This window comes from Engystomops pustulosus, chromosome 7, assembly GCF_040894005.1.
Source record: "Engystomops pustulosus chromosome 7, aEngPut4.maternal, whole genome shotgun sequence".
Lineage (NCBI taxonomy): Eukaryota > Metazoa > Chordata > Amphibia > Anura > Leptodactylidae > Engystomops > Engystomops pustulosus.
The window spans coordinates 156082574-156088619 of NC_092417.1; positions in this window are offsets into that span (position 1 = coordinate 156082574).

Below are 6046 nucleotides of genomic sequence, written 5' to 3' on the forward strand. Positions count from 1 at the left end.
ATGCATGTTTTTTATATAATAACTCCAAAACATATTAGTAGGTTGATTAGTCGTGTTATGAACGCGATGCTAGCGAAACATGTGAACGCCCTGAGTGTCAACCATTGGTGCAGTTGTCTCTCATTGTTGAGGCTTCAATGTGTTTCCGTCTTTGCTTCTTGAAAAAAATAAGAAAAAAACAAATTGTCTATTAGTGCTTCTGCAGCTCCTATGCTGGCCTGACCGTCTCCATGGTTACAGACTACAACTCTGTGTAGTCTGATTCAGTCATATTTGATTTATACTTTTTTTTTTATAACCTACCCAATGAATGTTAGAAGTACAGAGCAGCCGGAAAGGATATAGGACTGCGAGATCAGCCTACGCAGGGTGTACAGTCTGTATCCATGGAGATAATGGTAATATTTTTTTTTTATTGTTAGGCCATAAAAAATATTTGCATAGTAAAGGTGATAATCACTTTTGCATATTGTAACTGAAGCGGCAGGACACGTGAAACAGTGGATATTTTTAGGTTTTCTACTTATATTCCTTTTTTTTGTCATATCTTGGAAATCTACCATCAAAATCCATTATGATAAACCAGGAACACTCATAGACACAGGCACCGGGACTGTAGTAATCTTCTTACATTTGTTATCCATGGTCTCCTTCCTTCTAAAATCAACTTTTAAAATTCTGCCAATGAAGTAGAAGGGCTCCTGTGGATGTTACTAGAGCCCCCCTGTGCTGCAGATTCATAGGTGGAGTAACAGCCTGTGAAAATACAGCATGGAGGGGCTCTGGTAACTCCCCACGGAGCCGTTCTGGCTCATAAGAATATTTATAAAAGTTGATTTTAGAAGGAAGGAGGCCATGGATAACACATATAAGAAGATTATCACAGTCACAGTGCCTGGATCTATCAGTAAATATTTGCTTTTGATGGTAGACTTTTACAACTTGTGACAGAACTAACGAGACTTTACTTTCAGGCGAATTCTACGCATCCTGCGGAATGATGAAGCTTCATTTTTATAGTTCCGTCCATTAGCCACAAGAAAACACCTTGCATCCCTTGATAAATGAAGCAAACAATAGTAATTACGTCAGGCCAACATTCTCGCTTCCTCCGCACACACCCTCCTCCTCCTCCTCCAGAATTCCCCTGTGGGTCTTGACCAGCTCTTTGGACTATGGAGGAGAAGGTTCCTTGCTCTGACATGTGCATGTAGCAGAGTAGCTGTTGCTTTATTGTAATGATAAGTACAGACCAGTAGCGCCCTCTAATGGATGTAGGAGACCTCAAGGCTCTCATTCTCCTGACATAAATAAGAAGCCAGACATTAACCCCTGAAAGTCCTGCCTATTTTTAAAATTTTGTGCTTCCATTTTTCACTCCACAGCTTTAAAAATCTATAAGTTATTTTTCAGTGTACAGCGCTGTGTGGAGGGGGGTTGTTTATTTGCAAATTGTTTTCCTTAAAATATTCCATGTTGTGTATTGGGAAGCTCTGGGGAAATCACAAATGAGGTAAAATTTTAAAATAAACTTTTTCTTGTGGGCTGTTTTTATAGTGTTTGCTGTGCGCTCCGGATGACACCTCTACTTTATTCTTTGGGCCGGTACAATCACATTTCAAACAAACTCACTGATATTGTTACTAGGGAATTACTTCCGTTGTAGGCCCTTTGTCTCTTCCACTCCCCCAATGAACCTTATGCCACCAATACAAGACATCTACATTTCTCACCGATTGGCTCAACCGTACATCCAAGTCTAATAAATGGAAAGATCTCCGGACAGGCCCGTTTTTGGTTTTGGCGTATCTCCACAGAACTAAAGTATCGGCAGTTGAATTCCAAGTCAGCCGAAACAGTTGGTTTTGGAGGATTGTTAGGGCCCCGTATATGCACTAATGAGTCTCATTTCGGTTGTCAGCTCTGCAATTGTGATGTGAGTTGGACGTGTCACACTTGCTAGTGTGTAAGGGGCCTTATCTCATGGGTATTTAGTGTGATTACTCACTCCGCTCCCTTTCATGTATCAGCTGTGTCTACGCACTCTATGGCCCACATTCATCAAAAACAGTAAAGTCTGTACTAAGTGCAGTTTGCCTGTGTAGTGTGCAGGGGGCGCCAGATTCAGGAATTGTGGGGCCCATTCTTCATGAATCTGGCGCCCCCTGCATGGCCCTGACAACATGCACCAACTTTTATTTTTTGGTGCACTAATAACATGGGGCGTGTGACAAAATTCTTTCAGACTGTGCATGATAAATGTGGCGCACGGTCGGAGTATGCGCCAGAATGCCCCCTTCAGTGCACAAATGTGTCGCGGACACTTTATAAATACATGTGCAAAGTCAGACAAAAAACTGGCGCAGGGGCTTTATTAAATGTGGGCCATTGTGTTGGTCCATACACAATTAAAGTTGAGCTGAGGTGAGTTCAGCTCTGTAAATCTGGTCAATAAATGAACTGCAACAACTGTAGCCCAGTGTCTTCTGTATGGACAGGCTCTGGTAGACGAGCGACTAAGCAGGGATGCTGACTTCCTAATATAAGACACTGGTGTAGATTTGATCATAACGAATAAAAGCCGAATTCACACAAACATGCACAGACTGTGGAAACGGGACCCAATCCTACAGACTGCATACCTTGTACAGAACGGGAGTCCTTGCATTAAACCGAACCATGATGCAAGGACTTAGGCCCCTTCCACACTAGCGTTTTTCACGCGCGAGTTCTGCGCGTGCTTTTGACGCGCAGAACTTGCATTGCACTCTGTCCCATTGTTTCCAATGGGCCTTTCCTCATTTGCGTTGTTTTTCACGCGCGTGCTTGCGTTTGTTTGCAGCAGCATGCTCTACTTTTGCGTTTCACGCACGTTTTTCCAGCCCCATTCAAGTCTATGGAGACGCATCAAAAACGCATTGCACCCGCAAGCATTGCAAGTGCAATGCGAGTGCAATGCGTTTTAAATGGATGGGTTGCTAGGTGACATGAATAATTCCCCTGCTCGAGATCGAGCATTTAATTTAAAAAAAAAAAAAAAAAACAGTGAAGAATAGAATAAAAACAGTGAACACAGTGAACACAGGATCATTTAAGTGAAAAACACAGTAAAGAACACAGTGAAGAATAGATTACAGATGTTCGGCACATCTGCTTACTTGTCGGGAGATACGCGCGGAACGGTGCAAACAAAATAGTATGTGAAGAACAATATATATGTGTGTGAAGAACACATTGAAGATGTTTCCATACATCTGCAATGTCTTCTTCACACATATATATATATATATTGTTCTTCACATACTATTTTGTTCACACTGTTCCGCAGGTAGACAGGGAGTTATTGCATCATATTTTGGTATGATTCAAGGACTCCTGTTATGTATAAGGTGTGCAGTCCGATACGGGTCCATTTACACAGGCTACACAGGTTTCGCTGCACATTGCATTTGGCCGTAAACACTGCGTATTATCAGAAAATACTAACTGGATGTAACATTTTTGGCTGAAAAGATAACCCAAGTGATCTAGTTGTGGTCTGAGGTAAAACCGTTCTAGTTGTGCATGGAACCCAATCTGAGCTCAGCTTTACTTTTAAAAACTGCTGTGGAAAAATGAAAGCTGAGCTCGGATGAGAACTGGAACAGTTCTGCTCTCTCACTTCTGATAAATCTCCCCTATAGAATTTGTCTGTGTGTTATCTGTTGATTGCATGGCTAGCACACAGACAAAATGATTTTCTACAAGCTCATATATACCATACGATCATGGTTTCCCCCGTCCCAGGGTGTGAGCTGACCGAATGCCGAGTATTTCTATCTTTTCCATGGTCATTATTAGAGATGAGCGAGCACTAAAATGCTCGAGTGCTCGTTACTCGAGTCAAACTTTTCCCGATGCTCGAGTGCTCGTCTCGAATAATGAACCGCATTGAAGTCAATGGGAGACTCGAGCATTTTTCACTGAACGAACACATTGAAAGAGCACTGAAGAAGAACACATTGCAGATGTTTCGGTAAGCTGCTAACTTATCGGAAGACACGTGCAGAACGGTGTTCTTCACACATATTGTTCTTCATATACTATTGTGAAGAACACCGTTCGGCACGCGTGTCTTCAGATAAGTTAGCAGATGTACGGAACATCTGCAATGTGTTCTTCACTTAAATGATCCTGTGTTCACTGGTTTCATTGTATTCTTCACTGTTCTTCATTGTGTTTTCTTAAGTAAATGCTCGATCTCGAGCAGGGGAAATACTTGTCCGAGCAACGAGCCATTTCGAGTACTCTAATACTGGAACGAGCATCAAACTCGGACGAGTATACTCGCTCATCTCTAGTCATTACCTCACATGGGCCACAAACAATGGAGCACAGGTCCCTTCATTGTTCATGTGCAGGGAGCATAGAACTCTGCAAACTTACATTGTGCTCTAGATTTGGCAACAAATTCTGGACATCGTTCAAGATTCAGGGACCATTATAAGTGATAACTTTCATACAGCTACGGAATAAGTCGCCAGACAGGTCCCAGCCGTATACAGTGACATTCACTACTGTAAGGAACAGATGACACGTATAGATGACCATTAAAGGGGTTGGCCACTTCATGTTTTTTTGCATTGTGTAAGTGTGTGGGGGAAGAATATGAGGTAATTTACCAATATACATCTATTAATAGTTCTGCTCCTCTTTCTTGATATGTAAAGTGAAGCCTCCTGTCTACTACCTCATCAGCCACAGATTCCTGACCATAACATGGCCGCAGATGGAGGGTCATGTGATCTTATCTGTCCATGAACAATTGTCAGAGATCACATGACCCTCCATCTGTGGCCATTTTATGGTCAGGAATCTCAGGCTGATGAGGTAAATGACAGGAGGCTTCACTTTACAGATCAAGAAAGCAGCGCAGAACCTAATTGATGTATATTGGTGAATTACCTAAAATCCACCCCCGCCCCCGCCTCCTCGTACACACACATTACAAAAACATGAGGTAAAGTGGACAAACCCTTTAATATAGCTAATATGATACAATCAGTTTTAACAGCTGCAGGTCATACACTCTGTTATATAATAATACATGTTAGAGGTATACAATGTTGTATCTCTAGAATGCTGCTCGTCCGATGCCGGGAGGGGGGTGAAGCCAGGATTTTAGACTACATAATACTGAAGCCTGTGTGCTTAGACAGCTGGGAGGCTCACGTGATAAATCCTGCATTATTGCTGCAAATCCTGCCCTGACCTCAGGGCTAATGACCACAATTAGCAGCGGTTTCCTAGTTCAGATCATTAGGCCCACAGTAAGGGAAAGATTTTCAGCCACAGCATGGCTCAAAGTAAGGACCTGCTGGCTACCAGTGGGGAAACCTTTAGTCTTGGCATTTATATGGGATGTTACTTTGACGTACATTCTTCATGGCAGAGGTATTGGCATAGTAAAACACGACATATAGTACCCCTCAAGTAGTGAATGAAACACCATTTTCAGAATCCCCTCTTTTATGTGAAATCTCACTGCTTACTTTTAAATAATCTCCTCTGAAGTCATGGAAAAATGCGAAAAAGTCAGATTTTACCCGAGATGAGTCAATGGAGAAAACAAAGTTTAATCACCAGAGACAACCGTGTTTTTTTTTTTTTACTACGGGAACTGTCAATCTGTGGAATAGCCTGCCTCAGGCGCTGGTCACAGTAGGGACAGCAGAGAGCTTCAAGAAGGGTCTAGATGCCCCTTTATATCTAAATATCTTTGATAGTTATGTTATATAGAATTGGTTCTCTTAAATCCCTTCCTCATCCAATCCCTACCCTTGGATGAACTTTATGGACATGTGTCTATTATCATCTGTATGTAACTATGTAAGTTCAGAGCCTGCAGGGGTAATGTCAGTTTGATGCGATCATTTTCGGTTCTAAAGAAACTTGGCTTGTAGTTCTGTGATGTAGTCTGTTAAAGGGTGTTGAATGCTCTTTTACATAACTTGCCCATGTCCCTTTACTGCTTTGTAGATAACCCCTGAATGTTCATCAAGAGATT